Raw genomic sequence first — 24587 nt, 5'->3', positions numbered from 1 at the left:
AATTATCGCAAAGACTATTTCGAGGAGATGTATAATTACATCGGACGGCAAGCCACGTATGTATGGCATTCCTCCACAGTCCGAACTCCAACGAATAACTAAACTGTGGAATATATTCCGGGTTGATATGATATGGGTTCCTTCGAAGAAAACGTTTAAGCCCACCTTAACCTTTACCCAACGCGCAAGAGACTGTGCGCGGCGGTGACCACCTATCACCTATTGTTATACCCTCATTGACTTTCCAGTTATATAAAAATGCATAAATCGCAGTGTATTATCCACAAAGTTTAATTGCGACCCACCTTAATGTCATAATCATAGTCATAATAAGGAAGTAGGTCGAAATTCGACGAAAGTAGGAAGTAGTAAGGAGGTAAGGTCAAATAAAATAATAAAGTCGAAGAATAAGATAAGCTTTATTTTATCAATAGAAAATTTAGTGTTTAGTGTTTCAAACGGTTTGGGTTCTGTGGGGCTAGTACTTAAGCCTAAAACCAAAGCACCATGGCTTTCAATCGTTATTCTAACAATCGGCTACGCATCGACCCTCTGATTTACTCCCTAATTTTTCTTTTTTAATACTGCGTGCAGATTGCTGTAATGTTACATGATATGTATCATGCAATGAAAGGTTCGCCGTACACATCATCATATGTCACGAAAGGTAACACACTTTGTGACAATTTCTCAAAGTTTGAACGTCTTGTACCTACGCGCGAATCGAGCATTTCACGCGTACGCTACGAGCGACCCGTGATCTGTCGGATTTTCATGTTACATGTAAATTTAAATGTTACATTTTATGTTACGTTTCACTAGTTTGTATGCACCTTCACAAATTTTTCTTTTTAACATATGCTTTTTCTGTATTAAAAAGAGTCAGGGTTATGAAATAAATTCAAATCATAACAGCTTTATCTAAAAATATATCTAGTGCAGTGATAACAAAGGCTATAATTGCATTTTTCTGCATGCATCTTTGATCGGTAATGACGCAATTTTATTCATATTCAAAACCTAACTGTTTTTATGAAAACTAGTTTTAAAGAAATATCAGCAAAGTAGGTGATGAATCAATTTTGTTGTTGGTTCCTTCAACCAGCCATTATCTCGCGCTGGCGTATAGTCTTATAAACATCACAAGTGGCATAGCCATGTCAGAACAGACGCCTTACATGACCCTAAAATCTGAAATTGCGTTTTCATCTTGCCATAAAATTACATGTTTCCCATGATACAACTTGAGAGAGCTCTTCAGATCAAATGTTAAAAAACCTAAATCATTTTGTTCCCTGGATACTCCATAGGCGGCAATATTTTACTCCAGAGTGTAAGTAGTGACATGGGATCCATGTAGCGTTGTTATTCAGTCATCTCCTCGTCCCTAAGGTGTATGTATAATTGGGAGTGGGAGTGGTTGTATATATTTTTTATAATTGGTGTATTGTATATCTAATTGTGGAAACTTGTCCGCAACCGACCGCATCTACACCAATATTTTTTTACATATTGTCTGTAATCAAAACTGATGATTTTTTTTAAATTTCAACGCAAACGTGGTCGCTCAGAGGGAGATGGAGAGAAGCGAATCAGAAATAAGATCCGTAAGAGAATCGATGTCACCGACACAGCCCAGATGAATGCGAAACTGGAGTGGCAGTGAGCAGGGCACATAGCTCGATGGATGGCCGTTGGGGCAGAAAAGTCCTCGAATGGCGACCACATACCGGAAGACGTAGTGTTGGTAGGCCCCCCACAAGATGGACCGACGATGTGGTCAAGATTGCCAGGATAGATTGGATGAGGGCAGCGCAGGGCCAATAGTCATCGAGATCTTTGGGGCAGGTCATTGTCCAGTAGTGGACGTCTTTTGTCTGAAGTGATGACGATGATGGAATATATTCTGAGTAATTTTAATAATTCAAGTCATATATTTAAGATTATAAAAAAAACTATTTTTCAAAAGAAATGAAGCTGTAGTTGTCCATACTATCCTCTGTACAATATTTTCTGAGTAAGGTGACCGTGTTTAAATGTATCCATCTGTAACAAAAAATTGTTAAGGTTATTGATCCATAATACATTTTTCACTTCTCATGCTCTGAAATTGCTTATTTGTGCACGATATAGGATGCACAAAATCGATTTTTGTGCACAAGTGCACGAAAGGATGTACTCATAAATGTATCTATATTAAGGCAAAGAAAATGAGCCATACAGCCAAACACAATAAAAAGTTCAGAGATAGAATTTGTTATTTTTTAATATTTACTTTAATTTATTTGCCTCATGTGTTTTTTAAGACATAAAAGGTATTAAAATTAAAATACGATAGGTTATTTAATTAATAAAAAAAAAATATATTGCCAAATTAATTCAATAGTAGGCTGTATAGGTCTGGAGACCAAGCCTAATATCAATGTCGTAAGGTTAAAAAAAAGCGGCGGGAATTAGGTCTTGTTTTTTCGTGCGTTCATTAATTTCTTCAAATTTGCTAAAATTGTTAAAAATGTCCATGTTATAACTACTGTTTTATTTCCTCGCAATCGAAATGAAAAGCAGAGTTTAGAACTCGTCCACAAAACCTTTTTATCCTCGACATTACTATCAGCCCCCTCGGTTAAAAATGGTTAGTTTTGTGCACTCGTTGTAAAATCTACTATTTTTAATTAAAATTTTGTTACATTTTCTTTTATTTTCGTCATATTTTAATTATTGTTATAAATAATTTTAAATTTTGGTATTATTAACTTAAATTATTATTGCACGCCTCTTAAACGAATCATGAGGTAGTGCTCTACTCTCGACATGTCAAATGACAGCAATTTTCTCGAAACTGAAATTGATTTTTTTTTTATATCACACTTGAGTGAGTGCACTTATATCAATTATCAAGTCATATAATCTGTGAGGTAAATAAAATATATTTCAATAACAGTTATTCTGTTTAACATAGTAAATATTAACATTAAAAATAATCTTTTCTGGACGTTCGTGTGTGGATGGAATGGAAGGTATATGGCCGGGAAATTTGTCGTTTATATTATCGTACCGGAATATTATAATTTTATTCCCTCAATAATTACACTGCGGACTTTTCCAATTAATATGAGCGCTCAATTTACTGTCGTTTAATTATTATTTATAAAAACCTAAGATACAGCTATGTATTATTAGTATTTCTTATATATATTGTCATTATTTTCGAAAAAAGAACACGCGAAGTATCGAATTTTCGGATAATCAAATCTATTGCAGAAGTGCTTTTTGAATTTAGAACATTACAACGCTCCTGCAATGTTGTATGAAACGGCGCGCGTGCTGGGGTTATTAAATACTCTTTGATCGGATCTCTTTTGTCATTCTTGGCATACCATAGTCTCTTTGCGTATGCCTGTCGAAAACGATGATAAAAAATAATTGGCGGCAAAGCTGAAAATTCGTCTTATTTTGTTATTTACATACCTACTTATAAATTTAATAATAATAAAAATGAGTTCCAACGGTTCAAAGAGTGAAATGGAGATTGATTGTACTCCACCAGATCTAAGATAAGTCAAAAGAAAAATACATGAAAGTATATGAAAATTTTATGAGTTGGAAAAACGAGAAAAAAGTGAATATTTTCTCCGAAACAGTGTGTTTGGCGTATTTTAATAAGATTGCTTAAACTAAAAAGCCATCTACATTTTGGGCAATTTATTCCGTGCTGAAATGTACAGTTCATGTTAAAAACGGCATTAACTTGAAAAATTATGGGAATTTAACTACTTTTCTTAAACGACAATCGACCGGATTCAAAAGGAAGAAATTGAACATTTGTACTGGCGAAAACATAAAGCAATTCTAGATGTATAAATAAAGTGTGTGTGTACTTATGTATGCACGCAAGAAGTTATATGATATTCTGTGGCCTAACAAAGCAAAAATCCTTAAAAATATTTATTCCTCGTTGTATTTATTCTAAGTTTAGAGAAATAACAATATTGTAAAAATCTTGCGACGACGGCTTTGACTATTAATAATTATATAACGAATACGGCTGTATGGACTTGCACCCTTTGCCTATCTGAATAATGGACGAAGAAAGCAAAAAAAAAAACAGTTTAGGACCCAACTTCACCCTGTTACTTTTGTGTTACAGTAATGCGCGGGCATCTTAAAATTTCACTCTCATTATTTTTAAATAACGCGCCTAAAGAAGTATAACTTCAAAAAATGTAGGTGGCAAACATGTACTTAATTATCCATAATATTGCAACAACTACTTAATACGTATATGGAAATAAAAAAAATTTACTTGAAGTATATACAATACCTGTTGAAGTAGGATATATTAGTGACGATAGCAATATTAGGTGTTCGGGTACTGGTGCCACCAGCTGACAGAACTCCCACCAGCCAATTCTGGTATATAACGCTGCCACCGTTATCACTCAGCCGATGTTGCTAAAAATATTTAAAAAATCTAGAAACTTTTTCACACTTAGGGGCCAGAGCTATTTTAATGACTAACCCCCTTATTCATAATGGTCTGCTAACTTAAAACAGCCGCTAAGGAGTGTTATTTCTCATTCTGACGGAGGTCAATAGAAGAAGACAGAGTGAGAATTAGCAAATCAAATCTAATCAAATCAAAATCAGTTTATTCACGTAGGTCACGGAAATGACACTTATGAATGTCAAAAAAAATTTTTTTTCTTGTTGAATCTACCGCTACTTCGTAAAGGGTTGAAGCTTATGAGAAGAATTCTCAAAAAGAAACTCATTGCCACTCTTTTATATCAAGATTTACATTTAAGTACATCGATTTACAAATCATTTCAAATTACAATATAATATGTAAAATGTAAAATGATGCAACAGACACACTCAAACGTCAAATATTCAATGTCTTACATGAGTAAGTCAGCAATGCCTTAAGTTAGCAGACTATTATGAATAAGGGGGTAAGTATATACATTAATTTACAATATACTAGCGTACAGACAAACAAGGCTTGCGACGGAGAAGAACATCTCTAACGGAGATCATCAAGATATAAAAGATAATCTCTCCGATCGCCTCATTTCTAATTCGTTCTCGCAGGGAAACTCCGAGCATGGGCTTCCTTATAAGATTATCTTATATATACATATTATCCCTTAAGAATTATGTAAAGAGATTCATATGAATATAGTAATTAACACTAAAGAAAATTCAAATCATTTGTATTCTAGATAGTTTCAATTTGTTAGAAGTCAAGTTCTTTGAATATAAAAATTATACACAGCGTCTGTAAAAGTCTACAGGTTACGAATAAACTCACGTGGCTCGAGCCAAATTACCAGGCTTAACTAACTATATAATAATAATGCTAAGCTAATGTCATGTTCATTAGTCATGTGCAAGCTTAATTAACATTACAGGTATTAACTGATAACTAGATACTAGGTATTCAGAAACAAATTTACATATATGAGTAAATAAGATATACTCAGCATTTAACGTAAATTGTTAACACATTTTTATTTGCAATGTTTGTATTAATGATAATATCTATAATTACTATACCAATATTTATATTTATAACTGAAGATATAGTTATCTAGTATTATGATGTAATAGTAAATAAAACATCGGCAATCATGTTAATCTATTTCATTCGTAAATCAATCAAATATTTCGACATTAATTTCTATTGAAATTATTCAATTTACATTTTATAATTATGGTTCTTCAATCAATCAATCAAATTCTCAATTTGCGTTTAAAATCTTTATGCTGGTCTGTCGGTCAAGCCCTTCTTCTTAGGAAAGTATCAAAGTATTAATTTTAACAGTACCTACTTTAGCAGCATCATGTCACAATCAATGTCATTTCCAAAAGGAATGTATGAGAGACCTATGTTTTTCACTGTCTTACACATGATGATACTTAAAATAAAGGTTTCATTAAAGACCAAATGGATATTGAGAGGGCACCGGCGGTGAGGAGTGATATGCTGGCACGCAAGTTTGCAGGATGTAGCAGTGAGGTTACGATAACGCTTTTCAAAACATATTGTCAAACCCAAGCGGCCTGTGGGTCAGATATACTCAAAGAACGCTTAGTGCCTTTCGCGTTCAGTATAACAATGGTTTCAAGTTGATGTTGGGGCTGCCTCGCTTTTGCAGTGCTTCGGCAATGTTCACGGACGCGAGGGTGGACGGCTTCCATACCATCCAACACAAAAGAACCGTGTCATTGCTAAAGAGGTTGCAGGGTAGCCCTAACATCATTCTGCAAACCATTGCTAGTCATTACGATGCGCCAAATATAAAGGCATTTATGCGGCTTCATGTACCTGTTTAGTAATAATTATCATACTAACATAATTTATAAAGTATATTTTGCTAACAATTATTACGGATTTTTTTCTGATATAAATTATTATTATTATTATTAAATTCTTACTTGTTCTTAGTAATAAAGTTAGTTCTGTAGGAAGTATAACTCGCTCACGATTCCGAACAATATTATCATCTAAATATTTCAATAATTATCTTTCTAGGTTCGTTAATAGGTTCTAGCATTTGGTTGGCACACATAAATCTAAACCCATAAGGGACAAGCCGTATAACGTAACACGTAAAAGTGAGAAGAAGTGAGAGACGAGCACACATTGACATGATGGTAAGTGACACACCCCAGATCATTAACACGCCTAGAAAAACTGTGACAGCTGTGAAAAAAAATAGCGGCACGCACACTAAAATAAAGTGACTGACGTATGTACGTAAGTTGGCTAACAGCAAGAGGCTCTATCTAGACGTATAAATTATCTAGGTCTATTATAATTCTGTGCCGGCCAGGATGTATAATATCACTATATTTATGGTCTAATCATTATGTTTGATTAATATGAATGAATGCATGCGTTGCTGGGCTTTCATTAAATATCTGCCAGTAGTTCCTTCATTGAATATTCATGTGTATGCATATTTCAATTCATAGTCAAGCGAATATCTTATCTCTCCTCTTTATTTTATGCTATAGACAGTTACACGCATGTACTAAATATGTGTGGAGGGGTTACTCGCTTGTACTCGCCGATAATCATCTATATTCGAATGATTTTTTTTAATGGAATAGTAGGAAAAACGAGCGTACGGGTCACCTGGTGTTAAGTGATCACCGCCGCCCACATTCTCTTGCAACACCAGAGGAAACACAAGAGCGCTCCGGCCTTTAAGGAAGGTGTACGCGCTTTTTTTGAAGGTACCCATGTCGTATCGTCCCGAAAACACCGCACAAGGAAGCTCATTCCACAGCGTTGTAGTACGAGGAAGAAAGCTCCTTGAAAACCGCACTGTGGAGGACCACCAGACATCCAGATGGTGGGGATATTATCCTAACTTGTGGCGTGTCGTGCGAAGGTGGAATTCGGCGGCAGGAATCAGTTTAAACAGCTCTTCGGAACACACCCCGTGATAAATGCGGTAGAAGACACACAATGAAACGACGTCTCTACGCAACGCCAAGTGATCCAGCCGTTCACAGAGCACTGGGTCCCCGACAATGCAAGCTGCTCTGCATTGCACGCGGTCAAATGGATCGAGCTGATACTGGGGTACGCCAGACCAGAGATGACAGCAATACTCCATGCGTGGGCCGGACCTGCGCTTTGTAGAGCGCTAGATTGTCCGTTGACAACGACCTGTGTGCTGCGCCCAGTGAGGAAGCTGGAGGTCCACTTGCACAAGCTCTCGGGAAGCCCAAATGATGGAAGTTTTGAGAGCGCCTTGTGCCATACACGATCAAAGTCCTTCGCTTTATCCAGGCTAACTGCCAGGCCTTCCCCCTTGCTTTCAATAGCCGCCGCCCATCTATATGTTAGGTATACCTGAAGATCACCTGCTGACCAACGATGGCGAAAGCCGTACTGTCGGTCGTTGATCAACGGCGGCAAGGACGGCTGGTTGAAGTTACCAAGAGCAGCTTTCGACAACGACCAGAACTTGCGTGTTCCGGTCGGGTAACTGGAAAGCTGCTCGCCGATTTTGATGATGTGCTTCGATTTCGCACGGGCGATTTGCCGCTTAAAAAATCTGGAGGCACGGTTATATTTCCTCTTAAGAACTTTTCAGTTGGGATCCTTTGTGCCCAGCGCCGCAACCCAAGTTCGATACGCCTGTTTTATGCAGTCAGATGCTGCTTTAACTGACGCATCGAACTAGGGCTGTGATCTGCCACCGATTGGTACTACAGAGCTTGGTATAAAAATATCCATGCCCTGTAGTATCACATCTGCTACTGCAACGGCACAGGCACTAGGATCATCTGAAGGAAAACAAACCTTGCCCCAAGGGTAGGATGCAAAAAAGGAACGCATCCTATCCCAATCTGCTGACTTGGAGTGCCAAACGTGGCGGGTCGCTGGTGGTCTGCGACGTTGGCGTCGGATAGGCACTACACTCCTGACCAGGCAATGGTCGGACGTTCCGAGAGGGGCGTCGACAAAGACCTGGTAGCCATCGGTATGTGTAATCAGCAGAAGATCTAATAAGGACGGCATGTGGCTATCAACATCCGGAAGCCGCGGACGCGGTCCTCAAAGTATACGCGGAGCTAGAGAGTAGACAAGTCCCTACCCTCAAAATTGCAGAGTCGGCGACACACACACATACCCCGGCATGAGTACCCGGGGTACGTTAAATATCACGTATCGTTAGGTCGAGATATCTGCGTCTCCGTAAGGAAACACAAGGCCGGCTGCGCCGTCTCAAGGTGGTGGTGGATGGCGTTTATATTGGAGTTAATTCCCCTGATATTGCAAAAGTTCACGTTAAGCGTGGAGCGGGGTGCCGAGGTGTTACTGCCTCGTTTGCCCTCGGTCATGCGCGGTTCTGTGCCCACCCCAGAATACGAAGGGCAGCCCGAGCGAGAGTGCTCGGGGAGGGATTCTCCGCGGTACCCTCCTGGGGTAATATCTTTTTACCGACCGCTCTTATATTGTGTTGGGGGGGGGAAGGGATGGGATGGCCTCCGGTCCTCGACACTAACCTATGCGAAACATAGCGGCACTAAGCCGCTACTTCACGCCGGTATTCTGTGCGAGTGTGGTAAGTAACCCAGACGAGTCTGGCCCGATTGTGACTCTCCCACTTCTAAAAAGCTCTTAGTCACCTCTTACGACTCCCATGGGCCTGGGACTCCCCTATTCTTTTTACGCCCCGGCGAAAGTACAGGGCAAATGATGTTTTCAGTACCGAATCAAAGAGAGTTTTAGCGCCGGCACAGATTTGCACTGGGCGATTCGTGCATTATTGCCACTAGTGGGAGGCCCCTTTGCACAGGATGCCGGCTAGATTATCGGTACCACAACGGCGCCTATTTTTGCCGTTAAGCAGTAATGTGTAAGCATTACTTTTTTGGTTTGAAGGGCGCCGTAGCTAGTGAAATTATTGGGCAAATGAGACTTAACATCTTATGTCTTAAGGTGACGAGCGCAGTTGTAGTTCCACTCAGAATTTTTAGGGTTTTTCAGGAATCCTGAGCGGAACTGCATTGTAATGGGCAGGGCGTATCAAAAACCATCAGCTGAACGTAGTAGTATCTAGTATATTAGATATGACATCAAAAAGAATTCTAAAGGAATCAATTTTGAGAAAATAAATGCCTTTTATGAAAGTCCTACTCGTCTCGTCCCTTATCTTAATAAAAAAAAATGTTTCGTACCGTAAATTCTTAGGACGAATCTTTTAATTGAATTAGTACGTTGTGAACCTTGTTTGTATTATACTAATCATCCAAACTGTTCAAAAAAGACATTAAAAGAGTTAATACTAGACATCGCAAACGTGTCTTACTGCGTCCCAGCATACGTTTATGAGCTATGTGTGCCTCGCCTGCCTTGCCCTGCAAAAGCTGAACTGTACTGAGCTGCGTCACCTGCGCCTGAGCATACGCTTAGCCTAATTCTCTTGTAGTTGCTTGTAGGTGCCCACCTGATCACTGATCATAATAATATATACCAAGGTATATATTATATATGTAACTTTTGCTTAGTTGGAATTCATTCGTTAAACTTTCTAAATTTGAAGTAATACGTGCCTACGTGTAATGAAGTTTGTGATGCTAGCTTCATAACAATGACATTAAGGAAGTATCCAATACATTTCACTTTTGTTTTAAAAAAAATCATAGTAAGGCTATTATAATAAAACCTAGTGTTTTTATTTTTTAATTATTTACACAAACGACGAAGTTATGAAGGTTTTTCCCTCCGCTATTGAAATTATATGACGCGTTGCCGGCCAGATAATGCATGCCGTCTTAAATCTCGTTCGGCTCTGGGATAAGTCCCAGAAATTTAAATCTGTAATTTCTTCGAAAATATTCATTTAAATTACATGCCGTAAAAGTCTAGATTGATGTATACTAAAAGAACAATGTACTTAATTGGATATTTTTTCGTACATTTTTGACGATCTTCAATAAATAATAGACTTACCGTATTATATCGGACACAGAAGTTTGACGGTGTCACAAGACGCCCGTATAACCGCATACAGTCGTCTCTCGAAATCACAGTCATTTCCGAACGAAGAGGCATATTTAAGTTTCTCACTGGTTGATCCTTGAAAAAAAAAAGGACTTATTGAAGTCATAAAAGCCATTTCTTTCTCACAATAATTGATTCCATCCGTCTTTTTATTTCTCTGAGATTGGTTTTGAAACGACGGAAGAAAATTTGAGTGCCTTTTTGTGACCCTTTTCTCCCAATATTATTTATGTATATTCTAAGCTGTTCTTTGTATTGACTTTCTATTAACCTAATTTTATAACATTATCACAACATATTATAAAACAAAGTCATTCGCCGCGTCTGTCTGTCTGTTCGCAATAAACTACTATACCGATTTTCATGCTGTTTTCACCAATGGATGTGGTTGGTGGATGTGGCACCAGTGGTTCTCGAGGAAGGTTTTAGTATATAATTTGTTTAGTTTGTATCTACATTTGTGTATTCATCATCAGCCGGAAGACGTTCACTACTAGACAAAGGCCTCGACCAAAGATTTCCACGACCATCTTGTGGGGGGCCTACCAGCACTGCGTCTTCCGGTACGTGGTCGCCATTTGGGGACTTTACTGTCCCAACGGCCATCTGTCCGTCGAACTATGTGCCCTGCCCACTGCCACTTCAGTTTCGCAATCGTTTGAACTTTGTTGGATACTTTGGTTCTCCTACGGATCTCCTCATTTCTGATTCGATCTCGCAGGGAAACTCCGAGCATAGCCTCGGAGCGACCATGAGCTTTCTCATAAGGCCCATAGTTAGTGACCACGTCTGCGTACTGTAAGTCATCACTGGCAACACACACTGGTTGAAAACCTTCTTCTTCAGACACTGCGGTATTTGGTACGAGAAGATTTTACGGAGCTTCCCGAACGCTGCCCATCCGAGTTGGATTCGACAAGTGACCTCTTTCTAGAATTTAGACGAGGTAGACGTACTCGTCGACAATTTCGAGAGTACAGATACCAATTGTTATGGGAGTGGGTGCGACATGGACATTTGACATGATCTTCGTCTTGTCCATGTTCATTTTGAGACCTACTCCTTGGGAAGCTGTATTGAGGGCATCGAGCATATGGCTTAAGTCTTCCATGGTCTCTGCCATGATTACGATATCGTCTGCGAATTGGTGAGTGATGTATTCGCCGTTGATGTTGATGCCCAGTCCAAGCTTAAAGACATCTTCCAACGCAGCGGTAAACAGCTTGGGCGATATGACATCGCCTTGTCTGACTCCCCACTGCAGATTGCCCGTCGGATAGATTTCGAGATCTGGAGACGGGCTGACATGGTGGCGTTTCTATACAAACACTTCAACGCTTCGATATATCGGTGTACATTGTGGCACCTCTGGAGAGACTCAAGCACCGCCCAGGTCTCGATCGAATCAAAGGCTTTCTCATAGTCCACAAACGCCAAGCATAGTGGCTAGTTATACTCGTATATCTCGTGTGAATACTTTTGAGCCTTTGTTAGGCTCTATGGCCGCCTTTACACAATCTGTATTGTGGCGGCGTACATCGCGAGTCAATGACTTGGAGATCTGTCTATTTAGCTGGCTATACTGGGAAGCATCGTCCGGAGACGGAAGATTCATTTGGCGTCTTACATCCATAAATTGGAGGGTATTATGGTCTGAGATTTTTCCGTTAATTTTTGAACGGCTGGCCATGAAGAACTTAGAACCAGCCGTTGGAACAGCTGCCACGAACCTCTTATTGCACTCGTTCACGTCTACGCAGTCACCGAGGCTTCGAAGAGGTTTTGCAGTTTGAGTTGAAAGTTTTCGGGGTTTTGGATCTGGATGGGTCGAAGCATAGACTTCACCAGTCGAGACCGCTACAGTTTTGGTTTTATATTCAATGTGACTCTTACTATGCGGTGATCACTCCCAGTTTTCACTGAGTTGATCACGGAGACATCATTGAGTATATGTCTTTTGGTCGACATAATGAAGTGCCCAGTTTTGTATTGAAGTCTTCCATGACAACGTTGAAGTGGGTCTTCGGAGTGTGAATGGCTGTTGAGATGTCCTCATACATGGCCTCCACCTCGTCGTCTGAGTGTGTCGAAGTCGGGGCGTAAACCTGAATGACCTTCAACGAATACCGTTCAGTAGTTCTGAGTATTAGGTACGCTACCCTAGTCGACACGCTTCCCACCTCGGTTACGTTGTTGACGAGAGACATGTTAACGAGGAACCCGATACCACCCTGGGACAGTTGGTCACCCTCCCGGAAGTAGAGCATGTGCCCGGAATTCAGGATTATCGAGTCCTCACCCTGTCTTCGGACCTCACATAACCCCACGACATTCCATCGTAATCTGCTCACAGCTTCCTCCAGTTCCTCCAAATTCTAGTCGGTCCGCAGTGTCTTGAAATTGTATGTTACCAGGGCTGCCGTACCCGGGGATTATTAGCACCCCCTGCCCCGTCGCTTATGTGGCTACCACGAGCGCGGCCGCCAGGGACTGAGGGCCTTATGGTGTGCTCTTAACGAAAGATGTTGCTGCCCACCCTCCGCTGTTTGTATCCCTTAGTCGCCTTTTACGACACCCACGGGAGGAAATGGGGTGGTGCTATTCTGGTGCATCACCACACGCACATTTGTGTATACATTAACGATATTTGTAGATGTCAGAAAGAAATAGGTCGTCTGGGAGTTTTCCACGAAAACGCTGATTAAACTCTTTAAGATATAACAAAATAATGTACGGTGGAATTGTGTATCTTAAATAGGACTACAGAAAGTCCGCAAGTGCATTTAACGATCTCTCATAAGCATAATATACTAAACATGTAAATACTTTAAGAATTGGCAATTAAATAGCGGTAATGTAAAAGCTGTTTACACAAATACGATATTAATCCTTATCATTTTATTACTACATAATAAAAAATTATTCAAAAATACGTTTTTATTCCTTTTTTTACTCATTAATTTAGATTGCTTATTTGCGAAGGCTTTAAACTACACGATTCCCAAATACTTCTATCATATTTTTTTCTATAGGTAGAACAGCGTCTGTCGGGTCAGCTAGTAATGTTATAAATTAAGGTCGGTTGAAGTAGTGTTTTAGACGCTTATCGACATATTTTAAACAGGGGATTCAAAATATTTAAGTACTTTTAAAGCTAATGTTTTCAAATACAGTGAAATTGTGATGATTTTATGAATTTGAATCTGCAAATTGCTCGATCGCTTGCCGTGACAATAGAGGGTCGCTTCATTGTGAGTCTTTTAACGCATTTTTAATTGCACCAACGATCGCACCAAACAACACAAATGAAATGTTATCCTGACTATCTCGCTATATCTCCATGAACAAGAATGATCCATATTTTTTCAAGGAACTTTCTTTCACGTAAAACTAATGTGAATATAAATTGTGATTTCAGTTTTAATTTAATTTAATAATAAAACTTTATTTCAAAGTAACTACATACTCAAAATAATGTTAGTTAGACTTAAAAACTACGTTAGTACTAAAACATAATCTTAACTAACCATGTACTTATTGCTATTATTTGAGTCACTATTTCTCCATACTATTAGAGATAGAGCAACACTGACTCATATATTTGCAGTTTTTAGTTAAAATACAGGCCCGGCTTAGTTTAATGCTAGTCTAACAAACTCACTGAGTGACGTAAAGCTTTCTCTTTCTTTCTTACCAACGCAAATAATGCAAAAACTGAATTTTCTTTTGAAGGCAGTTATTTTGTTATAGGCCTGAAATACTGTTGTCTGCCTTGCAATGATAAATTCAATTCGTTCAGTTTTTTAAAGATATCCGCCATAAAAGACAATCGGAACAACCAAGTTTTATCATACAAACAGTCCTTCAAATTAAAAGAAGTATCTGCTGAAAGAAACATTTGTAACTCGGCTCTAAGTTCAAATAGCCTTGTTAAAGTTTTACCCCGAGACAGCCATCGCACTTCTGTATGGAGCAGCAGTGTTTCATGTTTGCTCCCATAATCTTCACACAATCGGGATTGTAGTGGTCGTGATTTGATAAAATTAATTATTATTACCGCTTCATCCATAACTAATTTTTAGATTTGACGGCATTTGCTTCATCGCAAGTGCTTGTTTATGCAGAATACAATGGCTGGAACTACAATTAGGCGCTTTATTTTTTATGCGTGACACTGCTCCTACTGTTTTACCTGTCATCGCCTTGGCCCCATCTGTACAAATGTCAAGGCAATTGTTCCATCTGAGATTATTTTCGTCAAAAAATATATTTATTTTATTAAAAATTTCTTCCCCGGTAGTGTTTGTGAGCAGCGGTGAACACCGAAGCATGTCTTCTTCAAAAGAACTTTCATATGGATCTCACGATAACCAGCAAGATAGCCAAACCAGCGACATCAGTCGACTCGTCAATTTGCAAAGCGAATCGTGTTTTTTGTAGACGTGTAACTAGTTCTTGTTTGACGTAGCTTGCCAGATCAGATTCGCCGTGAAACAGTATCGTTTGATAGCGGCACAGTAGAAAGATGCTGCAGATTTTTCACCGAGCATATATTTTGTTATGTCTAATATACATAGCTTTATTAAATTCTCAGCGATAGCGTGCGCTTCACCTGCTTGTGCAATGCGATAGCTAACTAAATATGATGCCTCCGCGGCCTTTTCGTTGATAGTTTGTGTTACATGCATCATATTTTTTTGACTTTATAATAAATGATCTTTTTTACGCACAAAAAATCCTTTATTCTTGTCATTAGACTCGGGGTGTACAGTTTCTAAATGTGGGCGCAATTTGGCAGGTGCCATGAAACCATTAGGAGGCAGTTTACTACATAGCATGCAGAGGTGAACCGTTGGAGTCAACAAATCCGAAACTGATATACCTATGATTCATCAAACTTCCTTTTTTTTCGTCTTTGAAACCGTCGAGCTTGACGTCGTGACATCATTTCATCGTCTGGATCGGTGATTGCTATATTATCCGCGCGTACTGCTTTTGAGCTTTAATTATTGAAGTTAAAGTCGAAAGTCGCTTGTTGACAACTATAGCGTCTAATTCAGAGGCGACTTTTATGAAAGGGACTGCGCGCTCACAAGTATACATGTCGATACCAAACTTATGAGATATTGTACCAGCTATTGTAACACATATTTATACAAATACAAATAAATAAATACATATACCTACGCGCGGCCGCGGAGTCAAAACGTTCGACCAGAGAGAGGTGTTTTGATTTTTTTTCTAAATTCTTGCGGAACCCCTATAGAGGTATTGCGGAACCCTATGGTTCCGCGGAACACACTTAGAGTATAGCTGAACTATAGGATAAGCATCTTTGTATGTTATTTCCATGTCAATGCGCCATTCAGTACCAAGCATCAAAAAAAGCACGTAAGTACATACAACAAAAAGGTCGGCAACTCGGCAGCCATCTTGCAACGCTCGTGTGATTACTCTGGCTTTACAATAGATGGCGGTGATTACTTTCAACTAAGTTATTACCCTTGTTTGTCCTGTAAAGAAGTTAACAATTTCGGCATATTTTGCTTGGTTGTTATGAATCTTATTAATAATTATTATTATTATTTTGTGGCAGCGCAACAGCTGTATAATTAAATCGTTTTTTTCAATTATACAGATTACAGTCGCTCTAATTCTCACCATGGACTTACAATATACTGGCGTATAGACAAATAAAGCATCACTCTTAAGATGCTCTTCTTTAATACACGTTTTAGAGTCTAGACTCTAACGGATAAATAATACAGCTAGATAGAAAAGAAAATAATCTAATGTAACTATAATTGATTGACGAGTCGTAACCAGTCAGCCATGTCTGCCATCATACTAGAAATTGAAAACTTCAATTTTTGATTTCTATTCATTTTCCTTATTTAGGTATACTATTATATATTTGCCTTATTAAACTTTCCTAATACTAGAATATGAAAGTCTCTTTGGTACGTTTTAGTTTGTTACAAAGAGACGCGATGAGATACACGATTAACTTTATTTATATTGTTAAAAAATAGATTTAATAATACAAACAAAAATGTAATGAGTAATAGACTTAAGTATCCATCCTTATCCTGTGGTAATGCTTGTACCTACTATGATAATATTATTTCTTTGCTTATGTGCGCCATCTAGTAAATTTACATATAATTAAATGTACATAGATGTTTTTTGCATCTTTCTAATGAGTGCTACGCTTCTGACTGACAGATGCTGTAGACGCATCTAATTTCAAATAATTCCGTTAGATGTCTCTTTTTAAGATTTTTAATTTTTTTTTTTTTTAATAACACAGAGTAGGGATGTATACTTACGAAATGTGAGTTGTAACGGTAAATCTCCGAAACAGCTGAAGCCTACGTTGGATGTATCCCTAGCAGATAATAATTAGATAATATAATAGATAAGGAAACGTAGTGTTTCGTATCGTCCGAGAGATAATTCAGATGTCTCCTAGTAACACAAAATATTTTTTTTGATATTATATTTGTTCAAAATGTACATTTTTACATTTTTAATTACTATTTAGCTTATTAAGCATATAGAGCACTATACGCTTTTTTAAATTGAATTGTTGTCTTCTAACTTTTTCCTCAACAAACTGTCCAATAATTAAATTGGTTTTCAGAGATTTCCTTTCAATGTTTCATAAATGTATTAAAACCGTCCTTTGATGCATGTGTGTATGTCATTTATTTTAATTTATTTAGCGGCACGGGATGCACAAAGTTAAAATTTTTCCTATAGAATTTACAATGAATTTGTAGTGGCTATATAACGATGAATTACACAAAATGTCTTGTAAAGTGGAAGGTGTCGTATGCATTTTCTTCTTATCATCCAATGTTATATTTTGAATGTCTGCTGCTAAAATCAAACGATGAAAGTTATACTATTATATGTTCTAAATCAGCTGTGTAATCTGGTGTACGGTGTTTACATTTGGTCACCGACTCTGGTATTATCTTCAGTCTTGCCAGATGTGCTGAGGTTCTACAATGACCAAATCGCAACCGGTTTATAGTGGTAATAAACGGAGATGTGTTTTCCACTGAGAGTTACCAAAACTTTAGTTGTCAAAAATTGTAGTTCCAAAATTATTATCCTAATTTGATGAAAATAATAACATTATATTAGATATAAAGAACCTTCTGGTTTCAAAATAGATACCTACTTTTAAGAATATTTTTTGCTACTTTATGCCAAAATAAATAAATTTTTATTGTTAAAGAATTCCTCATAATTAATTTTGGAATTTAGATTACAAAATACCATTATGTAGCTCAGCTAAAATTAATTTTAGACTGGCTACATTGCGCTCTTCTCGCCATTTGTAATATAACAGAAAATATACGTTCTGTTTAAGAGGATGTTGCCTTGAGAGAAGTAATGGTATTATTATTAAAATATTTATGAAATCTGCATCACTGACAACTTGTTGCCATTTTTGAACTGTAGTAGTACCACTATTATAAAAGAAGTTTCACTTGCTTTATATTTTTTAGTAGTGCTTCTATATAGTAGGGTTGGCAACTCTATTTCCATTCACCCTATCAATGACCCGCGACCTCGGCTTGGGTCACCAAACTGGGACTCGTGAAGGATTGACATACTTCAAGCACTTGTATCGAAGTATTAAAGATAGGTCTCTAACTTAAACATCTTAAAATTGTTATATGACCTGCCATTATTTTTGTTACCGTCACTTGTTGTTGTAATTGTAGTGTCTTTAGACAGACTTGTTCAATTTATGATTTCATTCATTTTTGCTTTATTAATGATTGAATGAAATTAATGTTGTATGGATAGGTATACTCAATTGCGTTGTTTTTTTTTTCAAAATTCTTTCTATTTCGTTACGCTTTATAACGGTAGTGGTCCGACTAGGGACATATCCGCAACCGTTCTAGTAATTAGACATGCTCCTTCATTTCGATCAATATTGTAATGCCCTTGACTTTGAATCCCTAGCTAGGGCAGAGGGCGTCCACAGTGTACCTCCACCCCGATCAGTTATAAAAATCCCTTGATTTCACACAAATTCTCTCAAATGACTCTCACTTCGTCGATGGCAGTCTATCACGAGGTGTGCTTTGGACGGCCAAGTTTGCATTTCTCTTGAAGGTGAGCGGAGTTTGGTTTTACTGATAGAATGAGACTTCATGGCAGTCTTTCCAAAGTTGATCATTTGAAATGATTTACGAACACTGTAAGCTGATTCAAAATTTACTTGGTAACCTTCCAAATTTCACGATTTACTTGATGACAAGATAATTTTGCTTGGTGACAAGTTAAATTTACTTGTTTTCAGCTTAAATCTCCGTGTCAGTTTACGTGATTTTTTTTGAGGCCGTTTATACAAGACGCTCTAGTGATGTACCACAACACTAGTGACGTGCCATACTCAAACATGATTGTCAATATGACCGTATATATATATATAAAAAAAAGGTATACGTGGCATACTCATACTAAATGAGTGATAAAATTCTTAAATATTTAGGCTAAATCGAACTTACCTATTCGCACTTGCAATGTGTACGAACTGCGGATTACCTTATACATTACTTGTTATAGAGCTGCCCTATTAAAAATAACTATAGAAGCTACTATGAGAATATTAATGAACCGGCTCAGTTATATTATTTATTTTTAGTACAGTTTTAAGACAAACAACATTTTCCCTGTTTTTTAAGTTATATAATAGGTAAGGTTGTGTCGTATTATTAACTAATTATTAGCATTAATTGTAACCTATGTGGTTTTTTTGATTTCTTAGTTGACCCTGGTTTGTTTATGCTGATATTATAATGTGATAAATAAATAAATAAAAAACTTACCGTTCCACCCCAACCAATCACACAAAGTGGGGTGTTATCTGGTACTACCACGTCTTGGTCCAAATACAATATTTTCTTCACTTTTTCATGAAAAATTACATGTTCCTACAAATACATAAGTTGATTTACTCACTTAATATTATCATACTCTTCATTTTATGTCAGTCATCGACTAACTTTCTTATCATAGTTTATTATATATATTGTTATATATTATAAATATATAACAACATCCTTTCAAACAATTTACTTAGCTCTAAAATAGACACAGTTAGTACATTTAGTACAATAAACAAGAATTAAAACAGGGGATATTCACAATCTAAAACAAACATACGTCATGTAATCCACCCCTTATAAGCTTTTGATTTTAGTGGTTCTATTGCGTTGTCAGAATTTGTTTATAAAAAACCCGGGTGAAAATGGTTTATAATAACAATGAAATAATTAAAATGAAAAAAAATTTTAACAGATGTTAGACTCCAAGTGGATCTATCTTGTGGATCTACCAAAACTGCGTATTCGTTTTTGATATAATTTGAATAAAAAATTTAAATCGAGTGTTGTTATAAAAAAATTAACCCCTTCGGAATAAAAATACCCTTGACATTAATATCCTTTTTTAGCATCATATTTACCATTATATACAAACGAATAAACATACTAATAATAAATAACTTTAATATTAAAACATGAATCAAAGTTTCTAGTAACAGGATCATCTAGCCACCGCAAGTAGTGCCCTTTCACGAGCATGATGCAGAAAAGTCAAGTAAGAAACATAACGGTTTTTCTCCCTATTCCCAAATCTGGGGCATTAAGCTGTAGATTGTAGTTACAACATTACCTTTAATATTAACAATGCAATATCATTGTCCGTGATACTTATCCGCTGGAAATATTCATGCTTCTTAACATCCAACACCGGTATTACCTGCCTGCAAACATAATTATAAAATTGTATCACATAGTTTTTATTTAAAGGTAATTATTTGCGCAAATTTTATTAAAGTTTATCGGGATAGCAGAATTATTGATTAGTAATTTCCGATGGGAAATGAACCATTCCCGACAAATTCAAGGATCATGCAATTCACTACCATTTTTTTTTAATGACAATAAGGGACGAGACGAGCAGGTCGTTCAGATGATGTTAATTGATACACCCTGCCTATTACAATGCAGTGCCGCTCACGATTCTTGAAAAATCCAAAGCTTCTGAGCGGCACTACAATTGCGTACGTCACCTTGAGACATAAGTTGTTAAGTCTCATTTGCCCAGTAATTTCACTAGCTACTGCGCCCTTTTAACCGAAACACAATAATGCTTACACATTATTGCTTCACGGCAGAAATCCTGTGGAAATGACCCTTGTTTGGTGTTGTAATTTTAGGTGATGAAAGGGTATCATAAATTTTTACATTTGCTCGTATAAAAACAATATAAATAGGTAAAAAATATGTTGGATCAGACGTATAGTTTCCGAAATATTAACTGTTTAGCCAGGAGCTGGGTCGCTAATCGCTGTGACGTCATTACACAGCACTGGCTCATAATCGCGATGCTATGAGCTATTGAGATGATGTTACGTCACGTGGATATTTATGGTATTTGAAATATTCTGACCTTCAAAGTTACCCGCTTGATTTCATGGAAATAAAAACTATTAGATGTATATAAGCTATACGGTAAGGCTTCAAGTGATTTAATAGGCTTGCAGTATTCTACATTGTAGTGGGCAAGTTATATAACTTAGCATATGGAATGAATTTCTTACTCGTCTCAAAAGAAAAACTCGCCGGTAAAATAAATGTTATGTTTAGCTATTATGTTGGGGAAACACTTTCTTCTCTTTTTATATGTCAGCGGTCTTACCAACTAAGCTAACCGTCTCGGAACACAAGAGGCCCGGGTTCTAATCCCGTATCGTTCATAAATTTTGTTTAAATAAATTTGTATACATATTATACAATAGTTATAATATTTGTAAGATAATTTAGCAAACACAAACTAATGGATAGGAAGGTCTAATTTATTATATTATTTGCAGAAATTTGTTACGTACAAGAAATACATGCGAAAAACACCGCTTTCCATTATGTCTCGCACGCAATTTTCCTCAACCCGAAAACCCGAAGTTCGGCTAAGAAGAAAAGAACTTTAGTAACTTTTTCGTTGGTCACGTAACTAAACTTTTGTAACAACTTATAATTTTCTTTCGTAACTTCCATCAAAATTTGATGATAATAATTATTGTAAGAAGTTGGGAGAGTGGAATTTTGTTAAAGTAATGAGAAGACTGTAATTAATTAAAGTAGAGAAAACATTTTATTAAGTTTGACTAAAAGATAGATAATAGATAGAGCTTAGATTTGTTCTTCCGATACAACGAAATAATCCTCACAACAGTGAATCCGCATTAAAAAAATTTTCATGAAAATCTCCTATTTTAAGAATAACTATTCCAAACTTTTTTTCACAAAAAAGAGCAAATTTTTGCTATGACAGATTTTCTGTATGTCTTCTAGATTAAAGTTACAGTCCCAGTTAAAAAAACACTACAGTGTGTTTCTTATTCTTATTTCGTATTCATTAATTCGTATTCTTCGCAATGAATCACCTTAAATTTTATTGTATCGATAAAAACGTATATTAAAATTATTTATACTGGCAGACAAAATATAGAGCTTGAGCCGAAACTGTAAAAAGGCAACATGCCCCATGTTTCACATGTTAATGATTATGGAAAGTAGATTTTTACATAGTAAGATAAAGTAGTCTTTATTACCACCTTTATACCACAAATTATAATTGTTGGAAACTTTACTGGTGAAAGTGTGAATTTTAAGATTTAAATGTTAACCATTTATCATAATACTGTTTGTTTCCAATACATGAATAAATAAATTATGTTACATAAAAAGATGATTTATTATTTTTATTATTTGTGATTTTATCCATCATTTTTCATTATCAGACGATCAACAACGAATGTCTGGTAGAATTCACAGAATACACTTGGTATCTTCTGAAATTTATCTAAGACCTTTGATTGTGTTCAACATTCAACGCTGGTCAGGAAGCTTCGTCACAGTGGCATAAAGGAGACTGCGCTCGATCTTATGATTTCATATTTAAACAATAAAATTCAGATAGTTGACGTGAATGGTAGGAGATCTCCTGGGACTCACAGTATGGGGGTACCACAATGGTCTATTCATGGATCGTTCCTCTTCCTTATCTACATAAATGAACTTCCTAACCTTACAGATAAAAAAAATATAACCATATTTGTGTAATATAATCATATTTCCTATTTCATTTAATTCAATCTCCACTTTCATAAAAAATAAGTTAACGTGCGTTTTTGAGGAGATATAGTGAAGAGATGACCATGATGTCCAAGATTCCTGCCACCAAAACAACCTTCGCAAAACACACCACAAATGACAACACCATATCCGCCATCTGAAAGTGTGGCTTTCCTCCTCAGTGTAGTTTTCAAGGAACTTTCTTCCACATACAACCAAGCTGTGGTATGAGCTCCTTTGTGGGGTGTTTTTTAAAAGACCTGCAACCCTTCGGTGATTCCTCTGATTTTGCAATAGAATGTGGGCGGTGGTGATCACCTCCATATAAAAATTCTCGATTGAACCGAGCTTTGTACGGAGCGGCTTCGTAATTGCGCTCGTCAATTTAAGACATAAGATCTTAAGTCTCATTGGCCCAGTAGTTTCACTAGCTACAACGCACTTCAATGCAAAACACGGCAATACTTGCAAATTATCCTACACAGCAGAACAAGGCGCTGCTGTGCAGAGAAGCATTGGGATGCGTGAAAAATTTACATTAAAACTTTTATGGCAGTGGCAAAGTATGCCTTCAACTGCGACACCTCACATTGTATTTGGTTCGATAAGATTAAAGTAATGGCCCCCTATAAGAACTTTGTGCCTCGCAAGCTATTGGAAGACATTAAAAACAACCGGTGACAATAATTTTAATAGAGACAAGGGTTAGGCTCTGACACCTACTTGGAAACCTGTGTTTTGGAATCATAGTATATTGTGAGTTTATTTTGTGTAGGTACCCGTGAACGCCAGTATTGACGCAAAAGTTTCAGTTCTGCCGTGCCTGACATTATGCGCAAATCCGGAAAAAAATGAGACGGGCCGTTATGGCGAACCCGAACGAATGGCACTACATTCATCCCGATGGACCTTCGAGTGGTCTGAAACTAATCGGTACCAACAGCGATGAACCGTCAGTAAACCTGATTTAAATAAATAAAGTTTAAATTTATATTACCCATTTGCTGTCATTGATTCTGCGCCAACTTTAACAGTAACTGCCTCGCATTTCCTTCTTGAGAAGCAGCTGGCAGCTGTTATCACGATTCTGCTACTCGTCAGGCTTCCAGAGCAGTACCAGCCCTTGTACACGATCAACACGTGGTGAGGTATCAGTGTTAGGTTTACAAGCATCGTGTTGCTTTCTCGGTCGGGTAACGGGTGTAAGTGAGCAAGCTCGTGGTCAGGAAAATAGCGGTTTGACCAAACAAGGCCTACATTACTTGCTAAATACATTATTAGTCTGAAAAAAGAAAATGTAATGATTACATATGGGAAAATATTTTATTAGTTGTACGAATATTGCCTAGATAAGTACCATAACGTTGTTTTTATCTGCCGCGAAGCTGTAATCATGATTTAAGCCAAAAGACGTGCACTGCTAGACAAAAACCTCCTCCAAAGATCTCCATGACGATTGGTCCTACGCTGTCCTCATCCAATCTAATCCAGCGATCTTCTCCAGATCATTGGTACATCTTGTGGGGAGCCTAGCATCAGTGCTATTTCCGGTACACCATTCGAGGACTTTACTACTTTTTCGTGCTATGTGCCGTGCCTACTGCCATTTCAATTTTGTAATCATCCAGGCAATATGACTTTGGTTCTCCTGCGGATCTCCATATTTTTGATTCTATCTCACAGGGACACTACGAGCTTCACTATTGCCTTCTGACCGACCACGAACTTTCTCATCAGGCCCATAGTTAGCGACCACGTCTGTGTTCCGTATATCATCAGCAATGAGCAACCAGTAATGTAATAGTTAGCGAACTGGGCTAATGAGTATACACAGTGACGTTTGCAATAGCGATGCAAATCACAATTTTGTGTTTTCGAGAATTTTGAGTGGC

At 37.3% G+C, this 24587-nt stretch overlaps 1 long non-coding RNA gene across 1 annotated transcript; it reads right to left on the bottom strand.

The window, feature by feature from the left end:
- Positions 1-402: 402 nt before the first annotated feature.
- LOC126969282 (uncharacterized) lies at positions 403-23971 on the bottom strand. The gene is made up of 6 exons (XR_007730361.1): positions 23693-23971; positions 20231-20321; positions 19384-19488; positions 10478-10603; positions 4322-4452; positions 403-2046 (listed from the first exon to the last, which is right to left on the bottom strand). It is a non-coding gene; the product is annotated as an uncharacterized LOC126969282 (long non-coding RNA).
- Positions 23972-24587: the final 616 nt, after the last annotated feature.

The sequence above is a fragment of the Leptidea sinapis genome, chromosome 17 (assembly GCF_905404315.1).
Source record: "Leptidea sinapis chromosome 17, ilLepSina1.1, whole genome shotgun sequence".
NCBI lineage: Eukaryota > Metazoa > Arthropoda > Insecta > Lepidoptera > Pieridae > Leptidea > Leptidea sinapis.
Note: the sequence above shows the minus strand (reverse complement) of the source record. Positions and strands in the feature narration are given on the sequence as shown.